A 24907-nucleotide genomic window follows, 5' to 3' on the forward strand; every position below is an offset into this window, starting at 1 on the left:
TAAGTAGATTATTATATTCCATCGGGAAAAAAAATGTTTTCTATTTTTTTCATCGATGGAATATAATAATCTACTCATTGTGGACCAATAAACATGTGTGTTAAGTATTTTGATTATATGCATAGGATGAGGACCTTATGTTGGCCTCTTCTTTGTAATGTATTGTAAGATGGATTTGTACAGCACTGCTTGTCATCCATGAAGGTATCCAGGTGGTGAAATTAAATTCTAAATAACGTTTTGAGTAATATACAACATAATAATTTTCAATTATAACTGTATTCATTGCCTAGATTCCAAGGAATACCGAGATACCCCTGTGGCGTTGTATTTTAGATCCTCATCGGAGGCTAGACGTGATACTTCAGCAGCCGAAGCAACACAGTTTTCCTTTTTTTTTTTTTTTTTTATTTGAGCAAGTTCCGCCATATACAACAATGCAAGGAACGAAATTAAATTCATATATATCAAACAACATAGACAATTAATAATACAGAATATATAAAGGGTTCTCACATCATGATCTCCGATTAGACAAATAAAACTTGAAGAATAAGAGAAGATAATAATGGTCATATGCACAGTTACAATACGTTTAAGATAACAATAGAAATATAGAGTTCAAGTTTCTTGTCGTATAAGGAATTTAAGATCCCCTTTCATTCTCATACCAGAGAGTGATAGGAGCCCATATCTGGGCCCCAAGCAATCTAGATTTTTTCCCTCTTGTTTTGTATATAGCTGATTCTTGTTTATAAGTCCCCAAAAACCGGCTTACCTACATTTGAAAGGTGGGTGCCTCTAGGTCTTTCCATCGGGCAGCAAGTATGATTCGAAGCACAGCCATGCCTAGGAATACGGACATTACTTCCTCCTTATTATATCCCAGAGAATCATCATGGCCAAATATGTACAAGGTCAACAAAGTTCTTAAATTATGTCCAAAGATTTCTGTCCAATAATCAGAAATCATTTTTTTAATTAGATCTAATTTGGGACAGTCGGCAAACATGTGTATAAGGTTCGCTGGAAACAGACCACATCTTGGACATTGATCGTTAGGCCTTTGGCCCCAAGTAAATAATTTGGCAGGTGTATAATAAAGGTCATATATAGTTCGATAGTGTTGTGCCTTTAAATTAGATGCTAAAAATAATTTAGAGGATAGCATCAGTGACATGTCAACATCTATGTTGGGATTATCTTATTTAATTGCCCATCCTCTCTCGACACGCTCCAAATCGTCACGATGGTTCTTTATCAAAAGATCATATATATTACCTATCCTAGTGGCCCGCCTAGCTGTAATTTCAAAGAAAGGGATAGTCTCTGATTGTATTTTTGGTGAAAGTTGTCGAATAGTAGTGTGCAATTGTATGTACTTCAGATAGTCAGTGGGAGGGATCGAAAATTTCTGTTGTAAATCCCCAAATGATGCTGTAAATCCTTGTCCAAGAAAATCGCCCACAGTTGCAATCCCTGAATTCTCCCATTTTCGAGAAGTGAAATCAATAAGTTGAGATGGTAAAATCGAGCTATGCCAAAGAGGAGTGTAGTTGGTATACTTTGGAATTACTAGATGCTTCGATGCACGTTTCCAGATCCTCCATGAGTCAATAATAATTTTACATTTAATTTTTTTAAAGTATGAAGGTTCTACTTGCCTAAATAGCAAGCCTCTCGCTTTGTCCCCTAATGCCAATTCGTATATCGATGGTATGTTATGATCTAATAAAGCAGCTGCTATTGGCTTAATGCTGAACAAAGGGCCCATTTGCTGAAGGAGAGTCGCCCATAGGTATAGAGTCAGTTTTGGAATGGCTAGCCCTCCCCTATATTGTGGTAAAGTCAAGTGTGGCATTGCCCTCCTAATTTTCCCATAGCTCCATACAAATTTGGACATACAAGGGTCCATGATTTTAATGATGTTATCATCGACCATCAGTGGAATTGCCCGAAATAGATATAATATTTTAGGGAAAACATTAATTTTAAGGTAATTCCCCCTACCTACGATTGAGAGATGGAGATTGTTCACTCTTGAAAGATCTTTTTTAATTTTCTTTATCAGTGGGCCGTAATTAAGTTGGTTAATATCTTTCACCTTAGGAGAGATACAAACTCCGAGATAAGTAGCTTGATTAACTCTATATGGACTTTCAAAAGGGGTGTTGTCTGTGCATAGAACCATTGTCTTGTCCCTATTCAGGGAATACCCTGAGTAGGAGCCAAAGGTCTGAGTGATTTGTTCTATCTCTGGGATTGCCTCAGTAGGGTTTGGTGTTAATACCGCCACGTCATCGGCATAAGCCAGAATTTTGGTATGAAATATACCAACTGTCATGGGTTGAATTAGATTGGAAATAAGCAGTTTTGAGATTAGTGGGTTGATGTAAAGGGCAAATAAAATTGGGGAGCACGGACACCCCTGTCTCGTACCTCTTTGAATACTAATAAGTTCCGATTCGATGCCCCTTATGGTAAATTTGGCCTTTGGATTAGCATATAATGCTTTGATGGATTTAATGAAGCACGGTCCAAAGTTGTTTAGTTCTAAAACTCGCCATAGAAATTGCCAAGAGACTCGATAAAAAGCCTTCTCGGCGTCAAGCAGGATCATCGACATCTGGCCCCCCGATACTCCCATGATGTCAAAAAGGGAGATGGCTCTACGGGTGTGATCTGTAGTGCCCTTTCCGGGGATAAAGCCATGTTGCCACGGGGAGACCAGATGGCCGATAATCCTGCTGAGCCGGTTAGCAAGAATCTTGGCGTAGAGTTTAGAATCGGAATTTATAAGAGAAATGGGCCGATATGAAGACGGCAACTCAGGGGTTTTTCCTTTTTTTGGGAATATGGCTATATTTGTAAATTTCCATGATTCGGGTGGGTTGCCATGCCATTGCACGCCAAGAAAGAAATCTAATAAATATGTCAGTATTTGCTTTCCAAGTATTTTATATAGATCCAGGGGAATTTTATCTGGACCAGCGGCTTTACCGTTAGCGAGCTCGGAGAGTGCTAATTCGAGCTCGGTAAATGAGATTTCTTTATCCAGATCTTCCTTAGTTAATTCATCGATCATCCTAAGTAAGTCAGAATCACCTAGCCAGTCCCTAAGGAAATCTTTGGTGGCTACTACTACAGCTTGATCCTCATTCTGATAAAGTCTTTGATAATAACATTGGAAAGCACCTGCAATATCTACAGGTGACGTATGTTTCTGCCCCTCAAAGTCAATAGATTGTATAGCACTATAAGATTGTTTTTTGCGTGTACGGAGGGCAAGCTGTTTTCCCACATTTTCCCCATTTTCGTAAACATTGTTTTGGTTCACCTGAAAAATTTCAGCTGCTTTTTGTGTCAAACCGCTATTGATCTCTGTTTTAAGAACCAGTATTTTACGAAGTGTGCTCTCACAGTCCTCCCCACGATATATTTGCGTGGCATGTTGTTCTTCTAGGTTTGTTAATTCGGAGCTAAGTTGTTCTCTTGCCCTATCCTGGTCCTTCTTACGATTGGCAACAAAAGCAATAGTCTCCCCCCTTAGGGCTGATTTAAAGCAATCCCAGACCACCAGTCTAGGGGCACTATACTGATTATAGTAAAAAAATTCCTGTGCCCCAAGCGTTATGTATGTTATATACTCCCGGTTTACCAAAAGCTTCCGGTCAAATGACCATTGGGAGTAAGGCCTCTTATAGTTGGTAATATCAAGGGTGAGAGTAAGTGCATTGTGGTCTGACAGTGTTTTGGGGGATTTAGTTATAGCCGCGGTTATAGAGTTCCCCATAGATGTCATTATATAATCGATCTGGACATATTTGTTATGATGAAAGGAAAAATATGTATATCCAGGATCGTATTTATTTTTCAGGTTCCAAATATCAATTAGGTTGTGACTATCCATGAGTTGCCTTACTGCCCTATAGACTTTAGGCTTACGAACCTGCTGTAAGGATGTATTCTGTGAGAGCCCCAGAGCTATATTAAAATCGCCACAGACCACTAATGAGCCTGGCCAAGACGCCAGTTCTAACTCAAGATCATAAATTATCTGAGGATCGTCTAGGTTTGACCCGTGCAATGAGCAGATGGTAATGCCTAACTCCAGTTGAGCTATTGCCCAACTACCATGGGGATCAGCCAATCTACGTCTGGGTTGACGCAAAGCGTTTTTTAATAAGATAGCAACCCCTCGTGTCTTGGACGTTTGTGTTGTTAGAACGAGAACGTTATACCCAGGTATCTTTAACAGCTCTTTGTCTCCCTCAGAAATGTGGGTTTCCTGTAAACAGAGCACATCATATGAACCTTGTCGAATTGTCTGATTAAATTGTGCTCTTTTACCCCTATCATTGAGACCTGCAACGTCCAACAATACAGTATTAGCTTCCCCATCTTAAATATTGAACAATCAACCCATCACCGGCATCATATATCATTATTTGTCTAAATAGAAATAACATCCAACTCAACTTTCTATATTTCCTTAAGCAAAATTGTATTTTGTTTGTTAAAAATTTTAGTATGGTCTTTGTACATTTGAGCTTGCTCTTTTTCTGTTGTCGCCCCTCCCCCCTCCCCTTCAGGGCCCACCCAGCTCTATGCCCCCCCCCTCAGCCCCAATATTTGGGCAATAAGACTCTGTGAGAGTCTGTGATGATGGAATAGTGCTACCTAACCGGTGCTCAATGGAATTAAAACAGTGAGAGAGAAAAAAAAAGAGAAAAAAGAAATTACTGCACGGGAATAAGAGAGACAGGCAGCGAGATCGAGAAGGAAGGATAAGAGGAGGAGAAAATAAGCACAGATGAGATAGAACCTTCAAGGTTATTCTACCATATCATGAGACATCATATCTATACAGTCTATACAGTTATTATTTTTCTCTGCTAAATAAGGTTTCCGATTCCTTCCTTCTAGTTCTTAATGGCCAATATATTAGTCTTAATCTCATTACACCTTTGAATGAAAAAAACAACATGTACACCACATGCAACTACACTGTTGATCATAGTGCAAAATTCTGCATGTCCCTTTAGAGAAGATATAGCAATACAATACTGCCCCCCTCTTGTCCCCCACTACTCTCCTAATTCTTTAGTTAACCCAGGGTATCTAAATATTCTTTCGCCTTAACTTCAGAGGTAAAAAACCTCTTTTGACCCCTAAAAACGACTTTCAGTCTGGCCGGATTGTTGAGATATGCCTGTGCATTTTTCTCTACAAATGGTTTGATCAGTTGTCGAAGGCGCCATCTCCTTTCCACTGTGACGTGGCGAAAATCTGGCCGAACGAAATATGAGATAGAATCTCTGCTACGTCGTGCCTCAGGCCTAGCCTTGTCAGAGATGGCTTGTCTTAAGAGAAAGTTCCCGAAGTACACTAGAATTGCACGGGGGTAACCCCCCGGTTTCACTGCAGATTTTAATGTCAATGGGACTCTCTGGGCACGTTGTACTTCCAAGTCCCAACTCCAGCTGGAAAGTTCAGGGATGGTGTCCCGGAATAACTGTATAATGTATGCACGAACATCGCCCCCCTCGATTTTTTCGGGAATGCCTAGGACGCGTAGATTATTTCGACGTAGGAGGTTTTCACAGTCTTCCAGCTTCCACCTTACGTCCTCTAGTTCTGCCCCGTGGGAATCAACTCGTTCCTGGACTAAAGCGGCCTCAGTTTCGTTGGACACTATACAATTCAATTAGTATTTATTATGATTTAGAATTCCGAAGAATTCCACATAAGATAGATATATAAAACATCATTCATTACATACAGAAATACGAAATAAAAAGTACAATTTTATACTACAATCCCAATACTTAAAGGAGAGGACATATCCTATAATGGACTAAACTATACACTGAGCTACGTCATATCAATACAAAATGTCTTTTTCAGTTAGAAACACAGTATGGGCAGTACGGAGAACCTTAAAAAGAAGTACACAGAGGAATTAATAAGAAATACCTGAATTTAAAATTGCGCACGCAAAACAGTACCAGATGTAATCCGAGTTTAGCGGAAGGGAAAGACAATCCATTGACATAGAAAAGTGCAAATGCTCTGTGCAAAATATGGCAAAGATATTACCAGCGATCCCATAACAGCTATACAGACATTTCAACCCCAAAAAATTAAACCGCTATTTACATAAAAAAAGTGCAAGTGCTTAGTGCAATTTCATTTAACAGATACAACAGCAGATGAAGATAAGTTACCTTGAGGTATTTCAAACTTTCAGTTCAATTAAAAATATTACAATCCTACAGTCCTAGTAGACATTTAAAAATTCTTTAAAAAACCGAAATTTTATAAAACACATCAGTTCAGATGGAGGGGACATAAGACAATTACGGGCCTGTTCAGCTGTATAAATATTATACTTTAAAAAAGCAATCCTTAGGTATCTTCGTCGAATGGCGTGAAGTGCGGGGCACACAATCAAAACATGATTCAGATCTTGTATTCCACAATTACACAGATGACAAAATCTTTCATTTTTGGGAATACCCTCCCATGCACCTGTTACAACTCTTAGGGGTAATAAATTCAATCTTAGCAACAGAATAACTCTGCGAACACCATGTTCCAAGTTCCACAGAACGTATGGCTGGGGATTTCTTAACAATAGAACTACCCGCAATACAGTCCATCCTCCCATTCAATGAACATAGTATCATATCTCTTTCACGAGAGACCACATAAATTGACTTCTTAATTATCAGTTTTAACGAAGTTTTACATAAAACTGCTGCCCCTTCCTTATCTATACCAAACATACTTAAAGCCTTTATGTAATTTCTAAAAATTACGCTTTTCCCCTTCATATTTAAGAATATTTCTCCCCATCTTAAACAGGCAGCCATTGATAACACATATGTTGACAGTAGACCAAATTCGAGCCTAAGTGCCGCTATTGGCGCAGCATAATTCAGATTACATATTGGCGCCAAATCTTTCCTTCCACCTTCTCAAATTTGGCCCATTCACACTCATCTACTATTTCACTTGCATAATTCAATGTCGGCGGTATTTTTATTTTGTACACCGCAATGATGTGGGAGAAATGTCTTTTCCCACATTGTAGGTACAGGCGATTAATTGCAGATGCTTGTGAAATAGCTTTCCTTTTGCAATGGTCCATATGTCTGCTAGCAGAGCACCTGTTTGAGAATATTTTTCCTAAATATGGATACAATTTCACAACTTCAAGTTTTTCCCTTTCCAAAAACCAACTCAGATTTTTTCTCACTTTACACCCTTGATAACTAATAATTACGTCCTCTAGTTCCGCCCCGTGGGAGTCAACTCGTTCCTGGACTAAAGCGGCCTCAGTTTTCGTTGGACACTATACGAGCTTCCATCTCAGTCATTCGCTCGTTAAAAGTACCCACCGTTTTTGCTAGCTTGCGCACAACCCCCTGAACTTTGTGCAAGGCTGCCTGAGCCTTACGCCCATCTTTAGAGGTCTCCTCCCGATGTGAAGCAATGGCTTGAAGAACAGTGTCCATAACCGAGGTCAGTGTGGTCCCTGGTTGATCCGGGTGATCCAAAGATGGTGACCCAGGAAAATGGGAAGGATTGGTTTGATTTATAGCCTGCAGTGTTGGAGAATAATCCCAGGACAGGTCTGTTGCGCCGTGGTGGCTCTTTTTCTTTTCCGGCCAACCCTGTGGCCATTGTCTTTTAGGTTTTGATCACTTTCAGTGGTGGAATTGAACTCGGGATCATCCACAAGATCAACCGGCATCCTCAGAAAATGAGAAAAAATCTGTAGGGTCTCTGTCAGTCTCTGCTATCTTGGCAGCTGCCTCAGCAGAATTAGCTATGCGTGGTCCGTTTCCATCTGAGCCCCCCAATTTGTCACCTATTTCCTGACTAGCAGGATTAGCCTCCTCAGCAACATGTAACAGCTCTGACACTACTGGAGGTTCAGGGATATCAGACTGGCGAGTCATATAATTTCCTTCATTGGATACTGGAACAGTTTTTAATAGAGCGGGTTCGGGGAGGTTTGTTGTTTGGGGAGTCACACCTTGTAGCTGTACCGCTTCCCCCTCACCATCATGCACCTCAGCAGCCTCCAGTTGATCTGTGGCAGCAATAGTTGCAAGCGTTTCTGTAGAGGTAATGACTCCCGCAGTATCTCCAGTCCGTTCCTCTGCTGGTACTCCAGTCCTGGTTTCCACTTCTTCCCGTGTAATCGGCGGAGTCAGTGCTACCAGCCGAGCACTCTCATCGAGAGCAGATAGCCTCAGGGGTGATTTCGTGGAGGATAATCCGGGGGGTCTACGAAGCATATCCACAACAGAAAGCCCAGGCGCAAACACCGGCTGCTTGGTTTTCCTCGGGGTCTCGTCGCCATTGTAATGTTAGAGGTTTTGGGCCCTGGGCCCGCATGTTAGGCAGAGCAATAAGGGACACGGACACCAGGAATGAGTGGTAGGAAAGGTCCTGAGCACGTGCGCTCAGCCTCTTTTATTGGCAGCGTCATGTGACACCATGACGTCTGTGGTGGGTGGGTGTATAGTGTGTTACATTACACAGGAACACTAGAACGTGTACACACCAAGACACTACATCCTCGGATTATGCGTCCCATCGTGGACGGACCTGGGGCTGCCTCAGTGGTGCGGTGTGGAGTAAGCCTGTACTCTCGGAGGAAGGAGTAGATTCCCTTTTCCACCGATATTCCCTCAGCATGGGCAATTCGGATGGTTTTGTTCAACGTGCGCATAAACCTTTCCACTTCTCCGTTTGCTTGCGGCCATCTGGGTGTTATTTTCCGGTGTAGGATCCCCCACTCCGCTAGATACTCAGCAAACTCTTGGCTCTGAAAGGGGGGACCGTTGTCGGTCTTGACTCTCACAAAGATGCCATGGGTTGCGATAGTCTTCTCAAATTTGGCGATCACCTCTTTTGCAGTGAGGGATGTAACAATTTCCACTTCCGGATATTTCGTGTAGTCATCCATGATGACAAGCATGTGTCTTCCGTCTGGCAGGTGACCGAAATCGGCGCTGACGTGTTCCCATGGTTTTTCCGGGCCAACTTCTGTGATGACCGGGGGCGGGTTTTCTGGGAGCCCCGCTGCTTGGCACCACTGGCACTCTTTGACGGCCCGTTCCACTTGTGAGTCCATGTCTGGAAACCATAGTTTGGCACGAAGTCTGCTTTTTGTTTTCACCACTCCCTGGTGTCCTCGGTGAGCAAGGGCAATGGCTTGCTGTGTGAGAGTAGCCGGCATCACGATTCTGGGCCCTCTTAGCACGCAACCCTGGCTATCAACTGACAGCTCCTCTTTGACCCTCAAGAACGCTTCCAGGGCTGTTTTCGCTTGCGGTGTTCTCTTGCCTAATGACGCTTGGAGCGTCTTCCACTCGTTCGTGCGTATGGCATTCGAGACAATCTGGAAGATCTCGTCATTTTGGGTGGCTTCGATGATCATGTCCAAACTCATGGGGAGTGGCCTGGACCTTTCAACCACTGCATTCACATATGACTCAGTGTCTTCAGCATCCTCTCTTTCTCCCGGGGTGGCTGCCCTCGGGTGGCGTGATAGGAAGTCCGCTGGGTTGGTGGCTCCCGGTCTGAACTCTAGCAGGTAGTCATATTCCTGCAGCTGCAGAATCCATTTTTCAATCCTGGGCGGTGGTTTCGATACCGTCCCCCTGAATAGTGGAATTAGGGGTTTGTGGTCTGTTGAGACGGTGAACGGGTGCCCATACACGTACATGTGGAAGTGTCTGCACGCCCAGTGGATAGCTATGGCTTCACGTTCTATCTGAGAGTACCTCTGTTCCGTCTCTGTCAGCGATCTGCTGGCGTATGCAATCGGTGCCCAGTCATCTTCTCCTTGACGTTGTGTGAGGACAGCACCCAGACCGAAAGGGCTGGCGTCGACGGCGATGTTGGTCTGTTTGGAGGGGTCAAAGTAGGAGAGCGTCTTCTCCGCCGATAGGGCTGCTTTCGTGTTTTGGAATGCGTCATCCTGTTCCTTGCCCCACTGCCAGGGGGTGGATGTCTTCGTGAGCTCGCGGAGGGGTCGGGTGATGTTGGAGAGGTCCGGGATAAAGCGACCACAGAAATTGACCATTCCTAGAAAGCTCCGCACCTCGGAGATGTTTGTCGGGGCGGGAGCTGTCTGTACATCCTTGACCTTCTCTGGATCGGGGGCAATGCCCTTGTCTGAGAATGTGTATCCGAAGAAACTGATGGTGTTGCGGAGGAATTGGCATTTTTCGCGGTGCAGGGTGAGGCCAGAATCCTTTAGTCTTTGTAGAACTCCCCTCAGCCGCTGGTGATGTTCTTCCACAGACTGGGCATATATCAGCAGGTCGTCACTGACGTTGAGTACGCCTGGGAGTCCGCTGAGCACTTCACGGATAGTATTCTGGAAAACTTCTGCAGCACTCGATATGCCGAAGTTGAGGCGGCGATATCGGCGTAGGCCCACATGGGTGGAAAAGGTAGTGATGTACCTGGAGTCTGGGTGGAGTGGTAGCTGGTGGTAGCCCGAGCGAAGATCTACCTTGGAAAACCATTTGGCTCCATTGAGTTCGCTCAATATGTCGTCAACAGTGGGCGTCAGGTGACGCTCTCGCTTGACTGCGGCGTTGGGCAGGCGCATGTCCACGCATATGCGAACCTGCCCTGGCTGTTTAGGCTTCCTCGCTACTACGATCGGTGACACCCAAGGCGTGGGCCCATCCACTTTCTCGATTATTCCTTGTCTCTCGAGACTCTCGAGTTCTTCTTCGACCTTCTTCCGGAGGTGGAAAGCAATTCTCCGGTGCCGAAGTGCCACGGGTTGTATGGATGGATCAATGTGCAGCGATACCTCTTTCCCTTTGAGGCACCCGATGCCCCTGAACGTGTCCTCAAATTCTTCGATGATGGCATCGAGTTCATCCTCTAGGACGGCCATGGCATAGAAGATGAGTTGGAGTTCTTCGGCGGCTTTTCCGCTGAGTAGCATGCCGCTCCCTTCTTTTGTCACATATATGGTGGAGGGGACTGTCCTGTCCTGATGACAGATATTTGTCTTGAAACACCCGATGAGTGGTATTGGGGTTTTCTGTCCATAGGCGAACACTCGGATCTTTGCTTTGCTTAGGGTTGGCCTGTCACGCAGTTGGTTATACACGTCCGCTGCCATTAACTCGATAGAGGCCCCTGTATCTATAGTGGCTCTCACCTCTTGCTGGTTCACTCTTATGCGACACTTCGGGAGGCGCTTTTTCTTCCTGGCCGGATGATCGATGGCAAACACATAGTGTATGGGGTAGTCATGGACATCGTCGTCCATATCTTCGCTATCTGGGCTGTCTCTGATGGCGTGCGCTGCCTCCGCCTTCTGTTTCGAGGACCTGCATACCGAGGCGAAATGATTCAAACGCCCACACGCGCTGCATTTCTTGCCGTTCGCTGGGCAGTCTTTTGCTCTGTGAGGTGTGCCTCCACAGTATCCACATTCCTTCCGCCTTTCCTGTGGCTTCTTCCCTCCGAATGACCGTTGTTTGGGGCGGACGACATTCACTTGTTCTGCGACGTTGACTTGTTCACTTTTTACTGGCCTGTGCAATGCTGCCTCCATGTGTGACGCTCTCGCTCTCGATAGTTCCTTGGAGCGGCCTAGTTTCAGGATCTCAGCAAGGGGCTTCCCATCTTCTTGGAGAATCTTGACCCTGAGATCGGATGAATAACAGTTCTGAATTATCTGACCACGTATCTCTTCTTGCTCATCCCTGAATCCACAAGTGCTAGCGAGCTCCCTCAGCCTCCCATGGAAAGCATCAAGAGACTCATCAGCCTCCTGCCGGGCTTGGCGAAAAAGAAAACGCTCGTAGTCTTTGCTGGCCATGGGCTCGAAGTAAGCGTTAAGCGCTTGTAGTAGCGTGACATCAGTGTGCGGCGTGGCCTCTGTCAAAGTCTTGTAAATGCGGTGAATGTCCTTACCCCCTAGGTGCAGGAGGAGTGCTCGGCGGCGGTCCCTCGCCGTCCCCGCACCTTCAAAGTAGAAGTTGAGGCGCTCCGTCCAGTCTTTCCATCTCGGCGCCAAAGAGGCAGGTGCGCCGTCGACCACAAAGGGCTCGATCGGGGGGATGGCCGTCATCGCGGCGCGGGCACCGGTGGCTCCACTAGGGGCACTCCGGGTCGTAATACGAGGCTCCTCCACGTGGGGATGGGCGCCACCGGCAGGTCAGTCGCTGCTGGGCACGTGTCGCGGTTTAGCGTGAATGGCAACGCTACCGCGCGTCATCCTCTGCAGGCGCTATGACCAGGAGGCGCCGCGTGCGTGCGTGGCAGGGCGCACATGTGGCGGCCGCAGTCTCATACCCTTATCCGGGTCTCGGCCAGGGCCTCGCCGGGCCAGGCGGGGCAGCTCATGGGGCCTGGGCCGGCCCCCCAATGCAGTACGGGCCGTGCAGGGGGCACAGCGTGGGGTCAGACACCCCTCGTCGCCATTGTCAGGTCTGTAGAACCTGGGGGGCGCGCAGGCTAAGAGCGCGCAATGAGGGACTCACACGGACACCTTGCTTGGTTCGTCGCGTGGTCCCGACTAACCCGGGGACACGCGCACCTTTATTTTTATAACGTACGCGGCGCCGTGCGCCACCGCGTATGCGCACGTCTACGTGCGCTGATCAACTAGACCGCAACTGTGCGGTCGCAACATTACAGGCGCCACGTCCGCATCAGGTCCGCCTGCTTCTCCGCCACCGGTAACTTCACCGCCGCCTGCCCGCTTCAGCATAAGCTCGCGGTCTCGCAGAGCCTGCTTTGCCGCTCTGGTCTTCGCGGCTGCTGCCGCCAGCGCCGCGGCGTTTTTCGGAGCCATGTCCGCACCGTCACCGTCACACTCAGCAACTAGGTAGGAGTTGTTTTCACTGTCACTCCGCTGTGCACAATTTCGGACCGGCTTAGCTGTTCGTGAGCCCCCCTGCAGTCGAAAGACTATAATGCCGATCAGGGACGTAAAAAGCGAAAGCTGGGTTTTTAACGCAGCCCTGCTTTCATTGTTTGTTGCTGCCGTATTTTCAGAGGGGAAAGGTATTCTCATCTTCATCGTCTTCTGGTGGGTTTAATTGTCGTTCTCAGAGCACATGACCAGCATCATCGGGATTATTTTAGTTAAGGCAGTAGTAGTCTGAAATTTTGATTATGCTCTCATTCCGCAGTCTCCACTACCACCGGCACCGGTCAGGACGCATCTAACAGCGGTCTAGCATACCGCTGCCATCTTGCCACCTTCGCAACACAGTTTTCCAGTGTACAAAGAGAAATGTAAGATCCTCAAAATACCTTCAAAATCTTCAAATATGCAGGCGAGAGAGCACACACCCAAAACTTGTCCGACACACAAAGAAATGCTCAATCACAAAGTGTAGCTGAAATCCAAAGTTACCTGGGCATGGTTAACTATCATAGCCAATTCATTCCAAACTAGCAATCACTTACAGAGCTCTCTGTGAGCTGCTAACGAGACACACAGAAGTACTTTTACCATGACCCAACTCAGTGGTATCTGATGGAAAGAAAAAGCCCGTCAAGGGTGGACGACCATTGTGTTCTTAAGCAACACCTGAGACACGAAATTTGTACTACAGTCCAGTCATTGCAAGCTAGAGGATGCCCCTCATTATCCGTAGACTATGACAACCAGGACTCATACAGTGACAAATAGTAAAGGAAAGTTAGCAAAAAAAGAAGAAAGCTACTACTACTCACAGAGGGAGCCAATACATTCACCTTCATATAAATGAATAAACCCCGATGATCACTTATCACCGACTGTCTACACCCTCTTCAAAGGGTCAACCCCAAATCTACTGTGAATATAGAAATGGATACTGGTGGAGAAGCGTGGCTCAGTGGTTAGAGGCGGCAGACCCGGAAGCTGAGATCAGCCATGGACCAGGGTTCGTTTCCCCGCCTCGGCAGGTCTCGGGCTCAAAAAATTCCACGGACTCGACAATTCTCGCTCCGGTGCCTACTCGACTCACGGGGTCACACTCTGCGACTCTGGGCAATAGCTTGCTTAATCTCTGCGACTCTGGGCAATAGCTTGCTTAATCTCCACTACGGCCCCTCGCGGCGGGATGCCTGGCTTTCACCTTGTGAATACCCTGCCGGGGTATCTCACAGGGGAATACCAGGACGGGTTCCCTAAGCAAGCGCCTTGAGACCCCTGGGTGATTCGTGCGCTATATAAATCGAAATACATTTACATTTACATTTACTGCAATTAATACCGATCAGGGGCCACAAACTCAACTATTAATGGTCACAACATCCTCGGAAGCTAAGTAAATAAGTAATAGCTCACATTACATCACTCAGACTCAATGAGGTCAAAAGGTAGAGATGCTGTACTCAAAATGGTTCTTGCAGCACATCATAACAATTAGTGGAAATGCGTTATGGAGAGCCACCAACATCAAACTCCCAACCTCACAGCGAAACTAATAGCGGTATTAAACAGTCACCAAGCTATATTAGCTCCCGTAAAGGAATTCTATTAAAACCTCCCTGGAACTCTAAGACTTAAGACTTAACGTATTGCACTTAGTTTAAGATGACAGTGGATGGAAGGTCCAAAACAAAGTTGATGTAAGAGAAAAGTATGATTACCTGTAATGAATGCAATGGCAGAGAAGAAATCCAAAACTGCCTATTGCACCAGGCCACTAGATACACAGACCAACTTACTACAATACAAACCAAAGAACGGAGGGACCTTGGAATACTGTAAGTGCACACAACTGTCCTGCTCTCAATGAAGAGCATCTTCTGGTGGCAATGGAATTCTTTTCCAACTATCAGGAAGTTTTATTTCTAAGCACTGCTGAGGCAGTCATCAACAAGGCTGAGAAAATGAGAACCAAGTATGCATACTGAAATCAAGATCAGCAATCGGGTGCTCCTCCAAGAAGAACAGCAATTCTTTTAACAGAGTCAAATGTGCTGCAAGTGCATAATGTCATTGTGGATCTATGTCAATAGGTAGAGGGAATACTTCACAAGCACCCTCAGGAAGATACTCTGAATAGCTACTGAGCAACAACAGCTCAAAGTTGCCAAATGTGCACTTTTGCAGTCTTTAGGGAGCAGCATCCAAACCATCCCTAATGATCCATCTTCATTCCTCTCCCACTCAAGCCATGAGCCCTGATTTTACTGATGCACAATAGAGACCCACAGTGTGTGTCAGCAAGTTCTGCTTATAGGTGGGTGATCAGGTGCTGATTAATACCAGTATCCCCCAACACATTTTGCCCAGACCTCTCATGTCTGAAATAAAAGTAAGGATTGCCTTTGAAGGCATGAGTGGAGCATAATGAACAACATATCATGGCACAAGTGATCTGGGAGCACCGCACTCTGGGACATAGAGAGCAGAATAGGTTGAGAGCAGACACATGGAAGGAAACGAATATTAAACATCAGACATGCCAATGCCCAGGTTAGGACACTTCCTGAACAACCCAATATCCGTAGAGGGATAACAGAACATTTTAGAAAAAATAGTGGCTACAGGCATTCAGTCTTGATTTGTGTGACTCAGGGGTCTGGAGGTCGGAAGAGAATGTACCAACTGTGGGACAACCCTGCATCTGCTAGCAAAATTACAGCTACTGCAACCTAAGGAAGAAGGGATCACCAAACGCAAGCATCTCAGTACTCTATGGTACTGGTAAACCATCCACCACCAGCCTAAAAGTAAACTTTTAATAGTTATTGTCAAAAATGCTATGCTGGAGATGGTCAGGGCCCGTGACAACCAGGAAGTCAACAGTGCAGGGCTCACACACATACATGCATGTACTCAGAAGGCCGGGTCTCGCAAAGGGGCCTAACAAAAGGGAAAGCCCCAGATAGAGCAAAACTGGTAAACTAACCCCCAGATTCATCAAGAACACATTTTGCTATTCCTTAATAGCGAAAAATACCGATTCGCTATTAAGGAATAGCAAAATGCTATTCATCAAGAAATCATTCCAAAAATAGCGTTTTCTAATAACTCCTTAATTGCGACTCGCAAATTGCCAGTCGCAATTAAGGAATATCTCCCCATTCATTCCTATGGGCCTAGAGGCCCATAGGAATGAATGGGAAGACAATCTCAATTTGCTAATCGCAATTAGCGATTTGCAAATTGAGATTGCGATTTCAAGGGTGCAGGGGTGTCCAAAGGACACCCTGTTGCAGCCCTGAAATTGATGTGTGCACATATGTTGCGCACACACATGACCTTTGGGCATGTGTGTGCGCAACATGAAACTTTGAAAAATGCACTTTAGTGCATTTTTCAAAGTTTTTGCTATTTACCACGTAGTTAGACTTCGCGGTAAATAGCAGCCCCAGATTGCGAATTCGCAATTTTAGAATGGTTCATGAATTGCATTTAAGGAATCTCAAATTGAGATTCCTTAAATGCAATTAATCGCAATTTAGCGATTTCTAGAATTGCGATTTTTGCATTTGGGATGATGAATCCCAAATGCAAAAATAGCGCTTGCAAAGGGCCAGATTCTTAGAATCTGGCCCTTTGCGAGCCAATTTTAGTTTGATGAATCTGGCTGTAAGTGTTTTGCTGTGCTATACCACTAAAGGAACAAGAGATGGGAGGAGGGGAAGCGGGAGTCTTCCAGCTGACTCCGTAGCCCCTTCTGACAGGGGGAATTGTTTTTCCCTGCTGCAGTGGGTTGATGAACCGTGTGATAAAATATAAGAGAAGTTACTTTAAAACAGAAGTAGGACTGCTCATTTGATGGTGTACAGAGTTCCCTGCTTTAAATCCTGAGTGGGCCAACTCATCACTGCATACTTGAGGTGAATGTTTGAGTTGGTTTATTGTTACACTAAAATGTTAGTAACAGCGATATAACATAACATGACAGTGACAACAACGGTCGCTAAAAAAAAGGAAATAGGCTGACAGAAATAGCAACATACAGAAAGAGGATGGTAGACTGATAAGCGAGCACATAGACCAACAGATGAATGATAACAAACAGCAACAATAAGGACGGACAAAGTCAATATGTCTGGCTTGCGTTCGGAGTCCTCACTAAATCATAAAAAAATCTTATGCGGTAAAAAACAGATATAACAAACTATTATTTTGTGTATACACTGCATCTTTGAGATAAATCATTTAATGTGTGATGATTTTGTTCCCTTTTGAGATTTATAACTGTCACCCATGCAGTGCAGTACAAAAGATGGAATCATACACTAAACAGCCAATAGCATTTGGTGAAAAAGACTTACACTCCCTGGGAGGAGCCAACGCCCACTCATTGGTAACAACAGGTCTTGGAGACAGCTGCATACAATAAGAGAAAATAGGCGCCAAAGGAATAAAGACAATACGTGTTATTAGAATGTGCACCAGGAAAGTCTATGGGAGAGGAGGAAAACTAAATAAGACATATATAGCTTGAAGACACCAACCAAACTGGGATGAAAACAAAGTCTGCTGTTAAAATAGCAATCAATAAGGCAGAAAAAAAGCAGGAGATTGGTTTGATAAATAGTGTGCAGACAGCCAGACACATTCAGCTCCATGTTCGCACGTTACCACTGCGCTCATCTTGTAAATCTTGGATGTTCATGCCTAGCGAGGCATGAACATACTTGTTAGGACTGCCGTTTGCTACTCGGGCAAAAAAACAAACGCTTTTGGAAGCAGATAGCCAACAATTAAGAGTTTGAGCAAAGGTTAAGCCACTGCAGGCTCAAGCATGGGGTGGAGGAAGGGGCGCAGGAACACGGCTGGCCAAGGCATAATTAGACAAGTTCATGGTTGCATAATGTCTGGAGTCTACAAGTTAATATGGTACTGCTTCAAGCATTACTAAACGCATGAACGGCTATGTGCACCACCACTGGGGGTGAGGACGAGTCCAGCTACAAATAACTTTTTCTTTTGTCCTCTGGTACCCTGCGAAGAAGCCAAGTCAGCAAAGGGCTAACCTGCTTCGAATCTGCACTCTGTGCTCCCTGTCTGCCATTAAGGTTCAGGGAAACTCCCCACCAGACACTAGCACCACCTGAGGTGTTCACATGCATCCTGACAGCAGCACGGACTATTTTTTGTCATCATCTCACACCTGCACCTAACTTTACAAATAAACACCTGTCCATAGTGTGTAAAACCAATCTGTGATTATGACATCAGCATGTGTATTGAGGAAGATTTCCTCCCTGTCTGGCAACTGTACAAACTACACAACGAGCAAAGGAAAAGCTGGACAACATCTTGGGTTTCCGAAAAAATACAACGGCCAGATTAGGTAGGTTGGAGTTTCTTAGCCGCAGGCAAATTATGGGGCAGATATACTAAGGATTCATGCAACGTTGTGCAACAAGGCAAGTTGTTGTGCTGCGTTGCATGAATGAGAGAGAGAGAGAGCTGAAAAGAGCCATATTTACAAAGATATGGCGCTCTTCAGCTCTCTTCCAGCGCTGGCACACTTGTGGCTGTCTAGCACCCATGCAAGCACCCTTACACCATGCCGCACAGGTGCCTGCGTTACGGGCAGGGTTTTGTTTGTTCAGTAAGTAATACCTTGTTGCACAAAAGCAATCCAAAGAGGAGGTAATGAAGAGAAATACAAATATTTCTACTCGTTATGGCTCACTGTGACAGGCATATCCAGGGCTTTAAGTGGGCCGGGTCTCACTGGGTCAGAGCACGGCAGTTTTTAGGTCTCGGCATCGAGACCTATTGCCGCCAAGTTCGCTCTCAAGGGAAAACAGAGCGGTGCACGAGCCTACCAGGGTCTGTGGACGCGCACACACACAGGCAGGCGCCAGACAGACACACACACACACACACAGACAGACACACGCGCGCACACACGCACACACACACACACACACACACACCCTCCCTCTCTGCCCACTCCCTCTCTGCCGCCCCCCTCTACCCCCACTCACCGGGCTCTTTCCCTCCACAGCGGGTCAGTCACGGCAGCAGGCAGACTCGGTGTCTTCTCTGGCGATCTTCAGCTGATGTGCACGCCCACGCTGCGTCTCGTGCGCGCCCACCACGCTGTTTCTCGCCCGTTGATCCTCAGCTTGTGATTACTACTCCTTCTAACCCGGACGGTCATTTTAAAACGTCGTCAGTAAATACATGCGAACTTAGAGATCACGTAAAATCACAGGCAAGACCTCGCAGCGTTCTTAACTCATGTCAGCATATCCCAACCATATGTTATTAACTATACAATATACCTAAAAGCTATTCGTTTTTACCAATGCACCTTCAAGCCGCATTGCTTATTATGCTCTTTGATTGGTTTAAATTAGAAGCAATCTCTTAAAGATGTTTGCGAGGGAGGAGGTTTTCGGTTCGGGAGTTACAGGACTGCTGCTGTGAGTCCATCAGACGTTTGAAACCGAAATAAAAGGCCACTGCTGTGCCTGTTGCCCAACCGCCAGCTGTTCCACTTGTCCGAGAAGAATGTGCCCCCGCTGAGGCAGCAGGTTTGGTCTACACGTGTGACAGAATCTCCCGCGCGGTCATGTTGTGAGAGTCTGGATGAAAGCTGCTAGGCCTGGAAGCGAGCATTCAGGAGGGCCGGGGGCATTCCAACCAAGTCTGCAACTGATCACCCAGGAGGACATTTACTCTCTTCTCCCACCAGGTCAGGCACAGGTGAATAATACTGCCATTTTGCCTGCTCCTCTGCATTTGATTCCCCATTTTATTAACTACGCTTTAAGTCGTGTGTTTCCTCATTTCTAAACACTTTGCTATAGAATCTCACACCCGACCCCAGGTCTGCCCAGTAGAACGGCGCTCACTTCATCCTTCTGTAAGGCAGAAGGTGAGTGCGAGTGCAGAGTGCGCAGAGTGTGAAGTAGTGAGTGCAGAGTGGTGAGTGCAGGGTAGTGAGTGCAGGGCAGTGAGTGCAGAGCAGTGAGTGCAGAGCAGTGAGTGCAGAGCAGTGAGTGCAGAGCAGTGAGTGCAGAGCGGTGAGTGCAGGGTAGTGAGTGCAGGGTAGTGAGTGCAGGGCAGTGAGTGCAGAGCAGTGAGTGCAGAGCGGTGAGTGCAGAGCGGTGAGTGCAGAGCGGTGAGTACAGAGCGGTGAGTGCAGAGCGGTGAGTGCAGAGCGGTGAGTGCAGAGCGATGAGTGCAGGGTAGTGAGTGCAGAGTGCAGAGCAGTGAGTGCAGAGTGCAGAGCAGTGAGTGCAGGGCAGTGAGTGCAGGGCAGTGAGTGCAGAGCAGTGAGTGCAGAGTGCAGAGCAGTGAGTGCAGAGCAGTGAGTGCAGAGCAGTGAGTGCAGAGTGCAGAGCGGTGAGTGCAGAGCGGTGAGTGCAGAGCGCAGAGCGGTGAGTGCAGAGCGGTGAGTGCAGAGTGGTGAGTGCAGAGTGGTGAGTGCAGAGTGGTGAGTGCAGGGTAGTGGGTGCAGAGTGCAGGGTAGTGGGTGCAGAGTGCAGGGTAGTAGGTTCAGAGTACAGGGTAGTGGGTGCAGAGTGTAGGATAGTGGGTGCAGAGTGCAGGGTAGTGGGTGCAGAGTGCAGGGCAGTGAGTGCAGAGCAGTGAGTGCAGAGCAGTGAGTGCAGAGCAGTGAGTGTGCAGAGCACTGAGTGTGCAGAGAGTGCAGAGAGTGCAGAGTAGTGAGTGCAGAGAGTGCAGAGTAGTGAGTGCAGAGTGCAGAGTAGTGAGTGCAGAGTAGTGAGTGCAGAGTAGTGAGTGCAGAGTGCAGAGTGCAGAGTAGTGAGTGTGCAGAGCAGTCAGTGTGCAGAACAGTGAGTGTGCAGAGAGTGCAGAGAGCGCAGAGAGTGCAGAGTAGTGAGTGCAGAGTGCAGAGTAGTGAGTGCAGAGTGCAGAGTAGTGAGTGCAGAGTGCAGAGTAGTGAGTGTGCAGAGTAGTGAGTGTGCAGAGTAGTGAGTGTGCAGAGTAGTGAGAGTGCAGAATGCAGAGTGAGTGTGCAGAGTAATGAGAGTGCAGAATGCAGAGTGAGTGTGCAGAGTAGTGAGTGCAGAATGCAGAGTGAGTGTGCAGAGCAGTGAGTGCAGGTGCAGAGCAGTGTGTGCTGTTGAGTGCAGAGCGGTGTGTGCTGTTGAGTGCAGAGCGGTGTGTGCTGTTGAGTGCAGAGTGGTGTGTATTGGCAATGTAAATGACAATGCCATTTATTTATGATTTAAAGAAAAAAAAAGAAATGTCATGAGCAATGCCAATAGCTCTACCTTTAATGATGCCGAGACCATTGCATTGTAAATGCTTGTTTTAAGGAGGCCTCGAAACGGGACTCTAGCGTGCTCTGTTTTAGGCCGTTGCACAGGAGGTCCGTTTTTTTTCGAGCAATACAGGGGAAGGGAAATCCTTTAAAGAGAGTAATTTTCTCTCTGGATTTCTCTTCTCTTTTCGGAACTAAGGAGCAGCAACATTGTCGTGGTGTCACCAGGGCTTTATGTGGAAGCTTTTTCAATATGATATACAAGCCACAGTTGCTGCTTATTTATCTTATGCAACTAACAACCATTGACAAAGCCAATAATCCTGACTTGTTGTAGGTATGATGTTACTTGTTGTATCATATATCTGGATGCAATGACAGAAACAACAAAATACCAATCGGGCGGCACACTATTCTAAGCACCAACTTTTAGCTTACGTGTTTTTAAGCCACGCCCTTAACTACATTGGCCACGCCCCCTTGAGAGACTCCCCCTGCCCCCAGTTTTTTCATCTCATCCCACTTAAAGCCCTCGGCATATCGATTCATGCAATTTCAACGTAATAAATCTTAGAAAATCTGCAATTGCGTGAAATCTATGAGTGGATGCACGGGAACGCCCATGCTCCACTCATGGAACGCCTAACACTAAGAAAGGTAACGCAATACAGTGCAAGCCGCTGTGTTGCATTACATTTCTTTACAAAGCCACACAAGGCCAGACAAATCAGGCTTTTCATGGCTTAGTAAAGCTCATATAGGCCTTTGTGTTGCATTGTGTTTCACCTTGCGAGATGAAAAGGTGTTGTGAATCTGGGCCTATAGTTCTTCTAAGGGCGCTGCTTCCCCTTCGGACGGATTGAGACACTTTCTGTTTTCATAATTTAAACACAGGTTGTGTACTCCTTCTTTAGAACTAACATCAACAATAATTCAAGGATCTCAGTGCCTTCATGACTTGGGGACACATGGACGGAATTTATCTCCATGCATGCAAGAATTTGGACTAAGGATCACAGCGTGGGGACGCGATGTGTCTTCTTATCTAACAGCTGCTTGTTCTGTGGGTTTGGCTTGAGAGACCTATCTTCAGTACAGATGGTGGAGGAAGTATTTCCATACCCAGTATTACCACAGAGTCATAGACTGTGCAGACATAACCTCACAAAGCCCACCAGCAGCGTGTCTTCTAAAATCCAACTAAAAATATTAAAGACTCGGTTTGGAATCTTATTTTAATGGCCACAAACCTTTATCAGGGTCAACCACACATTTTATATAGTTCATTCACTTAGTTTACCTTTTTGTGCAGCGCCTTAAACTGCAAAAGATACACCCTGAGATCGCTAGGAGAGTAGAGTAGTAAAAGGCTAAATATGGGTCCTTGGGCCCAGGTTTGAGGCAGTCATAAGATCTATAAGATTGAAGGCAACCATCCTGAGTGTCTCCTTTAGTGGATAGACCTTGAGTGCATCTAGGAATGAAACATTGTAAAGGGATCGAAACCGATATGCAGAGAAAGGCGGAGGCCGGCATCGGCCCCGCCGCAAGTATGGCGGAGCACCAGCCCCTCCCTCCCCCCTTGTCTGCTCTCCATGGTGGGGCGCGTCCCACCGCGTCATCATGACGCGGTGGGCGTGCCGCATCATGGATTGGCCCAAAGGGCTCCCAAGTGACCCGGAAGCGATTGAATCCCTTCCGGGTCAAGGGGAGCAGAGGTCAGGCCGATTAGATCTGGCCTGGCCAGTAGGGGTTTAAAAGGCCAGGGAGCGCGGGGGTCGGCCTCTTTTACCCGTGCTCCTAGGTCTGCCCCACCCAGCCTCTAGGAGGCTGTCATCTTTTTCTTTTCTTGGTTTTTCAGGTCGTGACAGAAGGGATGCAGTGACCGGACGATTCGTCTTCGTGAGGTCCGGAGAGAGAGCACAGAGGACGGCGGCCGACTTGTTTTGTTTGATTTTGTATCCCCTCTGCAGGTCCTGTTGTGCGGTACGGCAGTGAGCGGGAGCCAGCTCAACCGTGCGTCGGGGAACGGAGCCGGCGTTTTTTCCTTTCTTCCTCGGGAGAGGGGGAAGCGAGCAGAGGCTGCTGCAGTGTCGACGAGCGGTGACGCTAAGGATTAAGTTAGGCGCTCGCACGCGCCTCCAGGTACCGGGGGGATACGGGCGTGCTGCGGGAGGAAGGCTGATTACCTTTGTGGAGCGGTTGGCGTGACTAATTAAGTGGGGATAACGCTCACCCCCGCAGCACCACTGGTGTGCCGCTTCTGCCGTGTGGACGCTGCCCTGATCAGCAGGGTTCGAGCCCGCTCACTGCCAGTCCCTGTTTGGTATTGTTCTGTTAGCCCTGCTTTGTGCTATTGGGCTTATATTATGCCTTATTTTGTTCAACTGGTGTGCCGCTTCTGCCGTGTGGACGCTCACCGCCAGTCCCTGTTTGGTATTGTTGTGTTAGCCCTGCATTGTCAATCGTCATTTGTAGGGGGGGGGGGGCATTCGCAGCAAAAAGCAGGCACAGTCTGTGGAGCACGGTTGCTACTTATGTGAAATAGCTGCTGCAATTCGTTCCCCCCCCTTTAATAGGTACTGAGTGCCAGGAATTGCATGAGGTTTGTGTCTAGAGAATTGGCTTCCATTTTGCAATAACGCTGACATTCTGGGCAAATCACTAAATCTCCCCAGTGCCTACAATAACATCGTGTGTGAAACAAGGGGGGCGGGGGCACTTAAAAAGAGTGCATTGAGCTCAAGGAACAATTTGAAGGGGGTTCATCACTTAGAAAAATAATTGTGTTGCACCCAGGAGTGCACTAAGTAACTAACATTACTGTATGCTTTGAATGAAAGGAGTTCAATTTTTGTGCGCCCAGAGCATATGGTAACCTGTAGATTTTCATTATAGGAGTGAACACAGGGGTACTCATCACGCTAGGTCAGCGAGCAGCGACACAGAGGACATCGCTTTTAGGGGACACAGACAGGCCTGCACTTCACTGCATCTGTGGGCCGCCGGGCTGGAGCTTACTCGCCCAACACCCAGGCTAGCTGGTGTGGCGCGGTCCCAGTTGCGTGGTGCTTGCGGTCAGTTTGTGGACCCCCAACGTACACAGGTAAGGACCTGGACAGGTCCCATTTAGGTAACAGATAACATTGTGCTCGCGGTGTTATTGTTTATCAGTGCATAGGTTACCTTGCAGTTGTTATCTCAGGAGCTATGGACAGTAAACGTGGCACCAAGCATTCGGAACACTTGTTGGAATCAATGATGTGTAGGATGGCGACAATGGATAGGAGATGGGGAAAGGTCGAGCAAATGGGGCAGAGCCTTGCTGAGCTCAAAGAGTAGATGGGCAGAGTGGGGCAGCAGGCAGGCCTAAGCGAACAATAGTGCCCCCAAAACCCAGGGGGGAATTGGACCCGCTCCCCAGGCAGGCTAGAACCACTAAGGGGAAGAATCAATAACCCACACAAAGTCAGCCCTTAGGGAAGTTTCCTTCAGGGGAGGGTCCCTCAGGAGTTCTAACGACACCGGTGAGCCCTACACTTATCCCAGTGATCCAGGCAAGTGTCCCATTGGTCCCCGCTCCTACCCCGCTAGTGCATACACCAAGTCCGGTGCCTCCCGCATCAATCCCGGTGGACCCAGCGATAATCCCAGTGGTGCCCACACCTAGCCTGCATCATTCCCGGTGGTCCCTGTTC

This window comes from Lissotriton helveticus, chromosome 3_1 (genome assembly GCF_964261635.1).
Source record: "Lissotriton helveticus chromosome 3_1, aLisHel1.1, whole genome shotgun sequence".
NCBI lineage: Eukaryota > Metazoa > Chordata > Amphibia > Caudata > Salamandridae > Lissotriton > Lissotriton helveticus.